At 52.0% G+C, this 14,952-nt stretch overlaps 1 protein-coding gene across 24 annotated transcripts in view; it reads right to left on the bottom strand.

Moving 5' to 3' along the window:
- The window catches only part of MSI2 (musashi RNA binding protein 2), a 438,300-nt gene that overhangs the window by 99,382 nt on the left and 323,966 nt on the right, over positions 1–14,952 (bottom strand). The gene's annotated exons all lie outside the window — the stretch shown is intronic.

Raw genomic sequence — 14,952 nt, 5'->3', positions numbered from 1 at the left:
TGCCATAACGGGAACTCCTGCATCTGTATGTTTTAAAGTCTCCTCGGGTGATTTGGATGTAGCTAGGCTTAAGGAACACTGAAGAAAGGAAAAAGGCAAAAGTGCCTACTTTTGTTTTTCACCTAAAAATATTCAGCCTCACCAATATTTAATATATGGATTGAATGGTCCTACTGCCCTCACATATCCAGACGTCAGAGAGACACTTGTCTTGGACTGTATTTTATAGACCCCTGGAGGGAAAAAAGGAAATGCTACAATGGGGGGAGGTCAGAGTGACATTTCATTGACGCACCTGCTGCAAGCGTCGCTGGTACCCAGGACTGTTCAGGTGTGACCAGGATGTATAAGTGGATACAGAGATGATGTGATCTGGCATGAAATAAAGGAACTCTAGCAAAATGGGCAAAGAAAACCTGAACTGGAGAGAATGCTAATAAGCATGTGCCACTCTCAGAAAACGGCAAGCTGACCCTTCCCTACCACTTAGCAAAACTTGTCATCTACCACATCACGCCCCCAAAACATGTTCTCATCAGATGGGATAGCAGCACTTGCGCGAGTAAAGAACAAAACCTGCTTTTCAACCTTTTCGACAGAATTTTGGGCTTTAGAGGAAGCGCTTGGAAAACAAATGTTTGGAAAATATTGTAGTTGTTCTGTGATTTGTTGCTAAAAATGACACGGCTGGGTCATTTACAAAAGCTTGTGTATCCACGTACTTTGAAAACTCGGAAACAGAACAGTAAGACTTATTTTATTTTATTTATTTAATTTTTTGTCTTTTCGTCTTTTTGCCATCTCTAGGGCCGCTCCTGCGGCATATAGAGGTTCCCAGGCTAGGGGTCCAATTGGAGCTGTAGCCACCGGCCTACACCAGAGCCACAGCAACGCCAGATCCCAGCTGCATCTGCAACCTACAACACAGCTCACGGCAATGCTGGATCCTTAACCCACTGAGCAAGGCTAGGGATCGAACCCACAACCTCATGGTTCTTAGTCGGATTTGTTAACCACTGAGCCACCACGGGAACTCCCAGTAAGACTTATTTTAAAAAATGAACATTTCAGTGGATTTTGAACCCATTTGTTAAAAATATAAAAAATGCAACACTTGATTAGTTTGCATGAAAAACTGATTGACATCGGGGAAGATGGAAATTTACCAGCTGAATTTCAACAAAATCCTTTGCATAATTGGAGGATGGGATTGAAAAATTAGTATCATGATTTAGTCAGCCCAGAGAATGTGCCTCTGCCACTGAGATTTGTGTATCGACGGGTGTATTTTTCAGTTATGACAGGCATTAAAACCAAGGCTCAAAATAAGCTAAACTCAGAATCCAACCTTTAGAGCTGGATCACAAAGTGTTGAATTAAGAATTTTTTAAAAAAGCATAGTCGATCATACTACTCTCATCAAAAATTATTTGAATTAATAACAAATAAAATTCTAAATATGGCTTATTTCAAAAGCATCCCATCCTATTATCTTCCTATGTACATATATATGTATATAATATGGAGATATTAGCATAAGAGTACATGTATATAAATTGAAAAACGAGACCTATGGGGGGGTTGGGAGTGTTTTCTCTGCACAAAATGTTCTTCTGCTCTAGAAGAAGAAGAGGGGTGCTGAATGTCCTGACCCCTGATTCTGAAGTCATTCCTTAGAGGCGACTAAAGCCAGAGGATGGGGGCGGGGATGGGTTCCTTCAGTGCCTACCTGCTAAGGCCGGACCCTTGCAGACCCCCAAGGAGGTGCCTGTAGGTGAGATATTCATGATACCCCAGAACTTGAAAATCCCAGGATCTCCTGGGTTCTCCTGGCTCAGCGCACACAGTACTTACAAGACCTCTGGGGGTGGGGATGGGGGTGGGGTGGGGGGGTATTCACCCTGCGAACAGAGCCTCCCCCCGCCCCCCCACAACGTGAATGGCAGTAATACCTGAACTCTTCTCAATACATTTTTCATAGCATGGTATCTTCATTAAAATTTTATTCTATTAGCATTCTGAATCCAAACCACTAAGTACATAATTGCTAAAACATGTGTTAAGCGGCGACTTACGAAATGCCGGTTTTATCATATTGTTAATTAACAGAAAGTAGGATTAATACATTCACAGATCATTAGGAGCATTCGCTCAGTTTCAGCAGCTCCAGTGCGGGCAGGGTGGTGGCTGGTGGGCAACCCTGGAAATTTACCGCAAGGGCAGAAGGGTTCCTGGTGGTTTGTCCCCCCCGGCCCTTCTGCAGGTCTATAAACCCATTTGGGAGAAACTCCAGAAACAGGGCATCCAGATCTCTTTGGCCCAGTGGAAAATATTCTAAGATCGGATGCCACTCAGGGCCGCCTACGTGAAACAGAAGGCGAGAAAGGGTTTGGATGGGGCGGAAGAGAAAGGAGAAACATCCATTTAGTCAGACCGAGAAGACTCCATGGACCACTGGGAAGGTTCAAGTCTTGAACCCAAGGATGTGGCTGGAATCCTGGTTGTGCGACATTACGGACTATGTGATCTGGGGCGAGCCATTAACCTCCTTGACCCCAGGCCTCCACTCCCCGTGAAAAGTGGGTAAGGATGCTGACCTCACGGGGCTGGAATGAGGATAAAATGAGATAACGCCTGCTCCCACGAACATCTCTGCACAAGCCTGTGGTTTCTAGATAAGGATTTTGTACCCACCATTGCTTGGCATAAGTGGGCCACCATCAGAGACTTGAAAATAACGTAGCTATCATGGAGTTCCAGTCTGTGGCTCAGTGGTTAATGAATCTAACTAGGAACCATGAGGTTGCGGGTTCGATCCCTGGCCTTGCTCAGTGGGTTAAGGATCCCGTGTTGCTGTGAGCTGTGGTGTAGGCCGGTGGCTACAGCTCCAATTTGACCCTTAGCCTGGGAACCTCCATATGCTGAGGGAGCAGCCCTAGAAAAGCCAAAGAAAGAAAGAAAATAACGTAGACATCCGTAAATGTGGAACCATGGTGGGAGGGGCTCCAGTGGGGTCAACCCTGAGGTGCCAAAGCCAGTGACAGGAAGAGAATTGGGACTCATTTTGCTGTCATCTCCAACAGAAACCACATCACACCATCCCTGGGCCAGAGGGGTTTATTCATACTTCTGCCCATCCCGTCCTGGGAACGTCAGAGGTCTCCAGGCATGAAATGGACTCAATGTCTTCTTTTTCCCCAGCCGCCCAAATGGCTGTGGTCTGAGCCAGTGGTGGTCCTCCCCTTACTTCCTGCTTAATAACGAAACAGTGTGCCTGGCTGGCTGCGCTGCACATGAGATCATCGCTGGAAGCCAGGACTGGAAGAGTCTCAGCGGACTGGGGTGAAGGAACAGGCCAGGCACCTGGCTTCCCTGGAAGCTGGAGGGTCAAGGCAAGTCCTGGGGTCAGAAGCCAGGGGTCAAGTGGAAGCCCCGGCTCAGAAACAGAAAAGCCGTCAGGAAAACAAACAGGCTCCTTAGTGGGGCAGGAGCGCTTTGCAGAGAAAGATGAGGGCTAGGCGGAGCCCTGCTGCTAGGGTGGTGAGATATGAGTCTACCTTGCTGGAGCTAGGACACAAAAATCAAAGCTAAAGAAAAATCAAAAAGGAGAAAAAAAAAAAAAAAAAGAAAGAAAGAGCCAACCAGCCTCCACCAGGCCCAAGCGGGAAGAGAGAGAAATCACCTGGCTGCATTTTTCAGGAATGTTCTTTCAAGGCCCTAGACACTTTGTCAATGAAAGAACCCATGGCGAGGCCTTTGGATGTGAGCTGTCAGTGGAAGGAGTCTGGGCTTTGGGTATAGACGGGGGCTGGAATCCCAGTTCCACGACCAGTCAGCTGTGTGATGCCTCTCTGGGCCTCCGTTTTCTCATCCATACAATGGGGATGATAGTATTCGAGGGTCGCAGCGCTTTTCATCAAGACAGTGTACAGGAAGCACAGTGCCCAGCCCTCATCAGATGCTGAAGCGTCTACGATCCCCCCCTCCAGAGATGCAGTTTCCTTACTTCTGCTGATTTAATAACTTGACCCTGCGGGATGTGGCTGCTCCGAGGGGAAGCTGCCCAGAGCTCCTGTGCTTCGGGCATCACCTTCCCCACTGACCACACAGAGAAGACTGGCAGAGCGGTGACTCTCCTGGAGGTGAATGGATGGCCCCCAGGATGGTCTGGCCTGCCGCCCGGCACAACACTGCTCTCAATGGGAGACAGGCCCTCCACTGCCCAGAGTGGCCCTGCACACACTTCCAGACCAGGTAAGAAGGCAAGGCTGGGCCCTCCTCCCACCATCAAGGCCCAGGGCCTCTCTGTTTTCTGGAGAGGGCACCCGAGAGACCGCGGGGTCTCTCCCCGACGTGAAAATCGCAGCGCACAGCAGGCCATTCTGCAGCTTGGCCGCAACGACCAGTAACTTCCATTTATTCCTGTCTGGGGCCTTAAAGAACCTCAGCTGTCATCCCTTCCTTAGTTTATTACCAAATTTCTAAAATATTACATTCTTTATTATATCCAAATTCACTTTATTGCACTTGACAATACAGATAATCACATACCATATGCTCTAATGTTTTGAAACCAATGCATGTTGACAGCGGTTTTCATTCATGATGCATAATTCCATCCCGGGCTCACAATGAGGCCTCTGAGCACCCAGCCTGGTGGTAAGACTTTTCGCCTAATAACAGATTAGCCATACAGCATGTTCTGGAGACACCCCCCCCACCCCCTCCTCACCATTCTCTCTTTACAATGGGGAGAAGTGTACCTGCGCCGAGAAGATGGATTTAGCGAAGGGAAGACAAAACCCCCTCCCACCACCCTCCCGCCATCCCCAGAGGCCTTCTAATGATTTGTTATTGTTCCACGCTTATGAAACTTGCTATTGAAAAGAGGGATTGGTCCTGTGCCAAGTAGCAAGGCAACTAATCACAGCAGCCCACACTGCTGGCCCCTGAGCGCTGAGAGCGCGCGATGCCCAAAGCGCTCATTAGGAGCCTCTCTTGTGTTCACTCTTGTTTTGCTACAAGCAAATATTTGTCACTCCTCTACCTTGGTGAGACCTCCCTCTCGGTCGTCCCCTCTTCTCATCCCCTGGGCATCCCTTCTGTTCCCAATTAGCCCCCAGCTTCCTGGCAAAATGAGCACAGCCGAGCATGTGATCCCCCCCGCCACGGGCGCCCTGGCACCTCTCAAGCAGAAAGGCCAGCGCGGCAGGAACTGTCTCCGCAGCTCCTTCCACGGACCCCTCTGGGTCCTGGGGCGGCCGAGGCAACAGGTGGATCATTTGAAGATCCTCCTCCAGCCTCGCGGTGGAACACACACTGCCGTTTCCCGCGTCCCCTCACGAAAGCGCCTTCCTGTGCTTCGGAGAAGCGCTCCCACACCCCTAAGCCCATTAGATCATGTCAGGCGTTGCGGGAAAGAGCTTGGGCCGTCACCAGCAGAGAATCGACTCAGATTTATAGATCCTTAAAGCTTGACTCTAGAGAGCTTCGTCTTCCCCTGCAGACAGACAAGGGGACCAGTGTAGGGGCGGAGAGGGAAGACCAACTCCATGCGGACAGACTGGAGGTTCGCCATCATTCTCCCGGATAATGGGGTTTCTGAACGACGGGAGGAGTGAGGGTGGGGTGGGGGGAGGAACATCAGGCCTTTGCTGAAGTTTGGCGGTTTTCCCAAAGCTTTGCTGGGGGCAGGAAAGCAACGTTATCATCAACAGTGCCTCTGGAGTGGCCAGCGACCGGCTGTCAACAGAAGCCCTGGGTACCAAGTGACAAAGGGGCTGGGATCAGACGATGCAGAAAAACACTTACTTAGCCATCTTCCTCCATGTACCTGCTGTAGATACATTACACCTCTTTTTCATACATAAAAACCTACTTTCCCTTCACGCTTACATCAGGACTCTAAGAAGGGCCTTTTCTTTATTTCGAATCACCTTCAGCAGGCAGGGCTGCCTCCTCCCATTGCAGGCGATTTGGGCTGGTTTTTGTGTGTTTGCTTTCTGTTTTGTGCTTTTCCCTGGCTTGTCTAGCACAGAGCCAACACGGAAGTAAATAGCAGGTCACTAAACCAGAGACTGGCGCTTACAGACATCATTTCATAAAGAATCCTCCTGTGGACTTCTCATCATGGCGCAGCGGAAACGAATCTGACTAGGAACCATGAGGTTGCGGGTTCGATCCCTGGCATAGCTCAGTGGGTTAAGGATCTGGCATTGCCGTGAGCTGGGGTGTAGGTCGCAGACATGGCTTGGATCTGGCGTTGCTGTGGCTCTGGCGTAGGCTGGCAGCTGTAGCTCTGATGAGACCCCTAGCCTGGGAACTTCCATGTGCCACATGCGGCCCTAGAAAAGACAAAAAGACAAAAACAAAACAACAACAAAAAAGAATCCTCCTTTAATAGCACTGGTGGGTTTCCACGGGTCTGGAAATGAGATGGTTTTGGTTATTTCATCAAGCTTGATCCACGTGTGGTTTGCAAAGTGACCACTGAGAACACTGGTCCCCAGCCCCACCTTGCCCTGTCAATTCTATTCTCTGACTGCTTCTCAGAAAAGGGACACCACCCCTCACCACTTCATAAAGATGGCTTAAGAGGTGGGCGCCTGGCAGCGTGGCTTAAGCTCTTCTTCATCCTGAGGGTCAATCATTCCCCTTGGTCACAGCAAGGCACTTACAGGAGGGGATCCAGGGAAGCCTGCCACCCCCCACTTCCAGGGGCAGGACTCCTTCAAGATCTAACACAGCCCTCTTGTTGCTCCTTAATCGCTCCTCTGGTTCCTCCTAAATGTCTCCGTCATCCTAGTTCCAGTCCTCATTAGACCTTATGAGACAGCAGCAGAGAAGGACCTTGTCAGCATCCTTCCTCATATGCCTGGAACAGAATACAACATCCCATATGGGAAATATTACCGGGACCTCACGATTGGACCAGACTTCTTTTTTTTTTTTTTTTCTTTTTAGCGCTGCACCCTTGGTATATGGAAGTCCCCAGGCTAGGGGTCTAATTGGAGCTGCAGCTGCTAGCCACAGCCACAGCAACTCGGGATCCGAGCTGCATCTGTGATCCACGAAGAAGCAAGGCTGGATCCTTAACCCACGGAGAGAGGCCAGGGATTGAACCTGAATCCGCATGGAGACTAGCTGGGTTCTTCACCCGCTGAGCCACAATAGGCACTCCCCTTTTATCCTTTCTTTCAAGATGATTAGGTGATGGGAGGAGATCTTGGGGCGACAGCAAGAGACTTCTGATGCAGTCTCTCGTGGCTTTCTTAGCAACTCCATCAGCCAGGTACCGCAAAGAAAGCTTACAGGCCACTAAAACTGCCTGCAAACCATTACCCAAATCTCTCCCTGCCCGTGAGACTTTCAGACTTCTTTTTTATGTCCTTTGATTGTCATCTTCTGATTGGAAAAGTAATACATATTTTAGATTCTTAAAAAAATACAGAAAATCCTACAATGAACGTGAACTGGACACCCACTGTGTGGAAGACACTTAGCCCAGCCTTGAGGATACAGTGGAGAATGAGACCTGGTCCCTGCCTTCAAGGCAGAAGGGAGAAACACACAACTCACCATCCCCACAGCCAGTACCAAAGAACGAGGAGTGGAGTTCCTGTCATGGCGCAGGGGTTAACGAATCTGACTAGGAACCATGAGGTGGCGGGTTCGATCCCTGGCCTTGCTCAGTGGGTTAAGGATCTGGCGTTGCCGTGAGCTGTGGTGTAGGTCGCAGACGCGGCTCGGATCCCATGTTGCTGTGGCTCTGGTGTAGGCCGGCAGCTATAGATCCGATTCGACCCCTAGTCTGGGAACCTCCATATGCTGCGGGAGTGGCCCTAGAAAAGGCAAAAAAACAAAACAAAACAAAACAAAACAAAAAGAATGAGGAGTTACAGGCATGCATCCCAGGACTGCTGTTGGCCTCGTTCACCCCACATCCCCACCATGTCCCCAGCTGCCTCGATGAGCGCTCAGCACAAAGCAGGTGCTCAGCAAATGCCTGTTACAGGAATGAATGGCTTTGGAGGCTGGCCGTCATCTAGGTCAGCCTGTCCCCACCCCAAGACCAAATCAAGACAAGAGACCTTCAGTACCAAACCAAGTTTAAGTAAAGAAAAGGACCCTCAGCTCATCAGAGCCTCCTTTTCCACCTTCCACCCAGAGCCTGGTCCCCGAGCCCACGATCTGCTCAGCAACAAGTCTGTGATGTGGGGAGTGAGAAAACAGCCACAAGAGGAAAGAGGAGAAAAGGGAGATCAATCCCGGGACCCCCGAGCCTGGTCATCTTGCTTCTCTGGAAGAACCCAGCGGCAAGGCTTAGGTAAAACTTGCCTTTTCTTTAGGCAGGAGATGTGGGGGGGGGATGGAGGTGGGGGGACATAGCCAAGCAGGGATGGAAGGGTGAGGCTGGAGCACATTCATTGCTCCCATTGATTCACCGCACAGGCCAAGGCAAGTGTGCTTCTGAGGCTTCCCCCAGCAAGACAGGCTGTTTCAGCATTTGGGGTAAGTGGTGCCACAGAAACCACAAACCAGACAAAGCCTTGGATGGATCTCCATTCACTGTCTCCCATGAATGAGGGGAGGGCACTGGCCAGCAGGCAGCCGGGACAGGACTCGCCTCCTGCTGGGGTTCTTTTTTTTTATTTTTTAGTCTTTTTAAAATTTATTGTCTTTTTAGGGCCACACCCATGGCATATGGAGGGTCCCAGGCTGGGGGTCCAGTTGGAGCTGTCGCCCCCGGCCTGCACCACAGTTACAGCCACGCCAGATTCGAGACACATCTGTGACCTATACCACAGCTCAAGGCAACGCCGGCTCCTTAACCGACTGAGCGAGACCAGGGATTGAACCTGCATCCTCATGGATGCTAGTCAGATTAATTTCCACTGAGCCACAATGGGAACTCCTGGGATTCTCTTTTTTTTTTTTAAAAAACAAAAGGCAGCATTTCTGGGAGAGCGGCCTGCCCTGCTCATCCCTAAGATGGCTAAACCAGCAGCTCTGTGGTGCTTGGTAGAAGACAGGAGGCAGGTGCTGGGCAGGACCCAGGCACAGAGGGAGACCTTTGCTCTACCCACTGTCATCTGGCATGGCCGTGCCTAGAACGCTGTGCCCTACTCAACACAACCAGCCTTCCTTTCCAAGGTGCTGGCCTTCCAAAAGAGGCTGGGGATGGCCACTGGAGGCTCATGCATCAGGGAGAGGACAGCGTTCTTCCCATGGGCTCAGCAGATGGGTCGATAAGCTGTCCTCTCCGCCCTGCCCCAGCCCAGAGCCACCCCCGCCATCCCTCTGAAGGAGGCTGTTTCCACCCAACAACCTGTACTGCAGCTCACGAGGGCCTGGCCTCCTGGTTCTTCATTCCTGGTGTTCTGCCAGCCAGAAGGAATAATGGACCCGCTTATTCTATTTCATTGGCTTGTAAAGGGACATAACCAAATCGTGATGGGGAAAGATGCTGGCAATGGCAGAGGCCAGCAAAGGCTGGGGGGCTGCCAGGCATTAAGTAATGCCTTGGCTGTTTGCTCTCCCCGAAGACCGGCAGCACGGCTGCGCCAGGACGGATGATGTGAGTGCTGGGGCCAGGGCTGGAGATTCCCTCTCCAGCGTGGGAACAAAAGACCCCAACCCAGCAAGGCAGGGTCAGAGCTACTACCCCGGACACCTCTGATTCCAGAGGAGTCAAGTTCCTTTCCACTGGGCTGCTCCCTTTTATTGGGTCATTTTCATTATCATTACAACCACCACCATTTCAGCATATTCACCATCGAAGCCTTAACCCCTTCTTATATATTATCTCTAATCCTTCTAATCTGTCCTCAAGGCAGGAAATGCTATCCAAAATGCATAAATGTAGAAGCTGAGGTTCAGCAAAGTGAAGTCGCTTGCCACGGCCTCTCTGTCAGTGAGCCGCTGAGCTGGGGGCACGTCTAGGGCCATCTATGCCTCAAGCCTGGACTTTTCATCAGTCCCTGGATGGGCCACCCGGATAAATAGAAGATTCAGCGTGAACGCAGCCCTGGATAAACCACCAAACAATGATGGGTTATCCTCGCCGGTAAGCGTGGTGGTCTGGGAGACACGGAGGGTGTGCAGTGAGGACGGGGCTGATCTCCAGCTCCATCCTCACAAGCTGTGTCACCCGGAGTGACTCATGTGACTGCTACAGCCCTGGTGTGCCTGCTACAGTCCTGGCTTCCTCATGGACGTGTGAGATGCCGTCTGCTTTTTTTTTTAAGTTTTCCCTTTTATTTTTCAAAACTTATTTATTTTTATTTGTGTATTTTGGGGGTGGCACCCGCAGCACGCAGAATTTCCCAGGCCAGGGATCGAACCCACACCACAGCAGCACCCGAGCCGCTGCAGTGACAATGCCAGCTAGCTACTTCAGCTGCTGAGCCACAGGGGGACGCCCCAGGCCACCCTGTTCACTACCCAGTTCCCTGTACCTCCGACCCGCGCTCCACAAAAACTGGCCAAGGGAATGCATCTGAAAAATGGAAATCCCAGGGCTACCCGCCCTCCCCATCTTATTCAGGAGAGAACACGGGCCGTTTTGCACAAAGCGGAACACATTTCGGGGGATCGACATACAGAAGTTCCTGGTCACTGTTAATCTGATGATTATATACGTTCATGATAATACTGTTATCGCCTCACAAGGTTATTATAAGGATCGATGCCTTTGGGAACTACACACGTAAGCCAGGGTTTTTACCATAACTAGTAACCAATGTGAACAGGAAGGGCAGACACTGACAAGCGGTCACGGCTAACATGGGAGAGACCAGCACGGAGCATCTGGGGAGGCTGCTGCCCCAGCCTTTCCATCGGCTCTGCACATCCGGGCCTCGTAGGGGGAGCTCCTGCCCAAGCTCTGTCCTAGGTCCCCGCCCATCTGGGATCCTCGGGCGGCATAGCCGGGCACGTCCACACTTGCACGGCCCAGTGAGAAAGCCTCCTGTTCCCACCGCATGGGTCACCTAATGCCCATAAGTTACAGCCACCTCAGCCAGGTCTCTGCTCAGCTTAGTTAAAAATAGAGTTTACAACGGAAACCTAAACCCAGTCTCCTCTGAATCAGGGCGGCGGGGGAGCAGGTGCTACCCAAATGTGGCGCCACACTGACGTGCACAGGGTGGTGGCCTCTGGGGCAGAATGGCGGCTCCGGGGCCAGGGGGCGTTCGTCCCACAGAAGGGACCACATTCCCTCCTGTGCACCGCCAGCCTCCTGGTGACTCAGTCCGTATTGGCTCAGCACCTGCTCGTGTGGCAGGAGGACCTGAGGCTGAATCCACCATGCCTCTGGGTGACAAAGCGGACAAGAGAAGCAAGCCCAGAATAACACTAATTCGGGGCAGATTTCCTTAAGGAAAAGGGTAAACAGATGCGTCTTGGAAAAGGCAGCTCCCCAGAAGCCACAGTTCTGAGACCGGGCCCCCCTCCCACCGCCCCCCAGTTTCCACCCAAACTACTGGAAGCCAACCCTGGGCCCGGGAGCCCTGCAAATTCCTGTAATCCTGGAGGCTTGCAAGGCAAGTCCTCACTCTTTCCTGGTTGCTGGTGCCAAATACCATCGTGCTTAGCGAACCCAACATTTCCGGAACAGGGTGAAGCTCAAAATAATTCTCACAGTTCGACTCACCGGCCCCTAAATAGCTTTGCTGATTAAACCTCTGAATCCTCATCCGAACCGGTGACATTCCTCCTGGGTGAGGCCAAATCCTTCACTGCCTTCCCTGCAAAGCTCAGGCCCGAGGGCCCAGTTCTGCGGCACACACCTTTGGGGTCCCCTGGCCTCCACGGGTTGGAAGCCTCTGATTTACGCTCTGGAACTGCCGATCAGGCTTCCAGCTCCCCCACCGCACCCCCCAGAGCGGAGAGGAACAACAGCTGCGAGAATCACCCTAATGACACAGCGCCCTTGTTTGGGGATTTGGAAAACAAGGGCAGCTGTGCACAGGTTGGGGCGGGACGGAGGGAGACGGGCCTTGGTGGAGAGACAGCTTGGGACCCCTCCGGATGTGGGGGGAACTAGAGGCACACAATCTGCGGTGGGAGGTATCGACTTGCGCCTTCGCTCTGAACGGCTCGCCTGCCCAGTGGGGAGCAGACAGAGAAAGAACGGCCGAGGGTCTGGATTTGCTCTGGAGGTGTCATTATTATAATTACTGTTATTATGTCACCACTGTCTTTTTCAAAACCATTCCCGTAGGTGATTTCACTTTATCCTCACAATCATCCAATGAGGTATCTTGAAAGGGATCATTATCCCCATTTGAACCCCAGAGGAAACCAAGGCACAGACTGGGTGACTCTTGACCTTGGCCACACGATGAATCCAATGACAAGGATAATAAGAGGAGGCATCTCCAGTCTTGCTTCTGGCCAGACCGCCAGCGGCCAGAGGTATCAGAGGTAAGACGAGGACAATCACCGCCCGTCGGTCAGAAGCAGGCCTCCTGGATGGTCGGGCAGGTGGGTGGGCGGCTGGGGGCCCGGGGGGTGGGGAGGGGCACGTCTCCCCTCCCTGCACCCTCCCCTCTCGCAGTGCAGGAGGTCAGGCCACATGGCCTGGAAGGCCAGGGAGAAGACTGAACAACGACAAAAGCTAGTGGCGGATTGATTCTCCATTGCCAGGGGCGGCCCGCCCTCCTCCCCGCCAGGGACAGGCAGTAACAGGTTGGCAGCGCGTGCTCCCCGCCGCTGGTTCTCGGGGCTCAAGAATAAAACGATGTCAAGACTGGGCAAAAGCGCCATTCCTAGTGAGAGCCGCCACAGCTCCAGAAATGAGATGCCACTCCTCATCCTGGACATCCGCTCAGAGGCTCTGAGCTAGAGCTGATGCATCAACAAGGAGCCGGTGACGGCCGACCGCACGCTCCGGCCTGGTCCTCACCAGCCAGACGGCAGGTGGTGAAGCCATGGTGGGCAGAGGCCCTGCACTCCCCTCTGCGGGGGGGAGGCTGTAATCACTGCCCTGACCACCTGCCCCATGCCAGTCCCTCTGCCAGGTGTGTGTGTGTCTGTCTGTCTGTCTGTCTGTGTAAACCAAGCTCCGCTGGCCTTGCAGGCTACGCTGTGGGACTCTCCACCCTACATGGCTGGGCTCTGGTGACTTGAACACACCCCAGGAGCAAAGGCAGTGGGGATAGGCTGGGTTTCCCTCTTTGTCTCAAATCAATTGTTTTGGGTTGTTTTTCCGATACATGCTCTGAATGGGCGTTACGGCCTCACTGCTGGGAGCGTCAAAATAAACATCCGAGTCAACAGAACCTCAAGGACCAGAGACAAGGGGTGGGTGGGTGGCGTGGGGACAGTAGCAAGGGGCCTGACCTGGGTTTCCGGCACCGTCCATTTATACCAGCTGCGAGGGACGCCCATTCCATGCATGGCTCCCAGGCAGTTTGCAAAACCTTGGACAATTCAGAAAGGATTAAGGCACCAACATACCAGTTTGGGGAATTTCTCTCCTTCCAGGAACATGGCTTTGCTGCACTTACTCTCAGCTCAGGCTGCACAGCCTCACCGCCTGGGGAGCTTTACAAACAGCCCTGTGCAGAAACTCTTGATTTACGTGGGCTGAGGGGGCGCCTGGGAACTGGTATCCTCTAAGAACTCCCCAGCTGATTCTAAGTCTAATGCGATTCCTAGAGTACATACACACATTTTATAGCCCTTCTCCTGCAATATCATGTCATCAGCATTTCCACGTCATTTAAAAACTCCCTGCAAACCTCCCTTTAATGGATGTGTAATAATCAATGGATTATTGATTCATGGATGTGTAATAATCAATCCCATGAACGTCCTATAATTTCCTTTCTGTTGGCTTTTGTAAGTGTTCTCCTGAGTGGGAGCTGGCAGGTGGTTGGGATCCAGATGGAAGACCTCCCCACAACCCCGAAGCAGGGCCCATGTCATACCCCCTCCCAGCTCGGGTTCCAGAGACAGCCGGGCTCTCAGAGACAGGTGGGTCAGCCTGGCCGGTGGCCCATCCGCTCAGGGACCAGGGGACTGGCCTTCTGCACTGCCATCCTGGGATCCTGCAGCACACCCCAGAATTCTTCCCCCATTGGGTCACCTGTTTGTCTCTGCTCGGAGCATCACCTTGGTTACAGGGAAAGATACACCCAGAAGGCTCTGAGTCAAGCTCTACATTTAACAGGACAGGCTATGGGCTCACTTACTCCTACTGAGCGCCTCATAGAATGTGCACAAGGCTCATCGGTTTGGGACAGCTGCCACCTTAAACGACATTTTTTTTTTTTTTTTTTTTTTAGTCTTTCTGCACCCACGGCATATGCAAGTTCCCAGGCTAGGGGTCTAATTGGAGCTATAGCCGCTGGCCTCACCACATCCACAGCAACATGGGATCTGAGCCGCGTCTGTGACCTACACCACAACTCATGGCAACACCGGATCCTTGACCCGTCGAGTGAGGCCAGGGATCGAACCCACCACCTCATGGTTCGTAGTCGGATTCACTTCCGCTGCATCACGAGGGGAACCCCCTAAACGACATTATGAATCTGTTCATTTTGGACCAGGAACTTGGTCATGAGTTGACTCTTCATCTTCCTACAGCCATTTCTTCTTCCTTCTTCCTCTATCGGCCAGAAAAACCTGGGTCTCTCCAGAAATGTGGATTCTTATCGGCCCAAGCCGGCAAGAAACCTCATTGTGGCGCTTCGGGCTGTGTTCTGAACGTTCACACTTTGAGGTGGAGCGGGTCCTGGATGAGGAGGGGTCAGTTCAGAGGCGTCTCATGGCTCCCTCCACGGCCAGAAGGTCCAGCTGTCAGAGGATCCACCAGGATTCCCAGAGGTGGGGCAGAGCTGCCTCTTTACCCTGCGCCCTCCAGATGTTCTAGGAAGGAGCACACACCTGGCAAGCAAAGTGCGGCCCGTTTCCAATCCTAAGCTACTTGCTCCCCATCAGGGA

This window comes from Sus scrofa, chromosome 12 (genome assembly GCF_054392235.1).
Source record: "Sus scrofa isolate SSC_HxYL_T2T_F1_AM1 chromosome 12, Sscrofa_HxYL_maternal_Yorkshire_Landrace_v2.0, whole genome shotgun sequence".
Lineage (NCBI taxonomy): Eukaryota > Metazoa > Chordata > Mammalia > Artiodactyla > Suidae > Sus > Sus scrofa.
The sequence above is the reverse complement of the archived record's forward strand: the minus strand, read 5'-3'. Positions and strand labels throughout refer to the sequence as shown.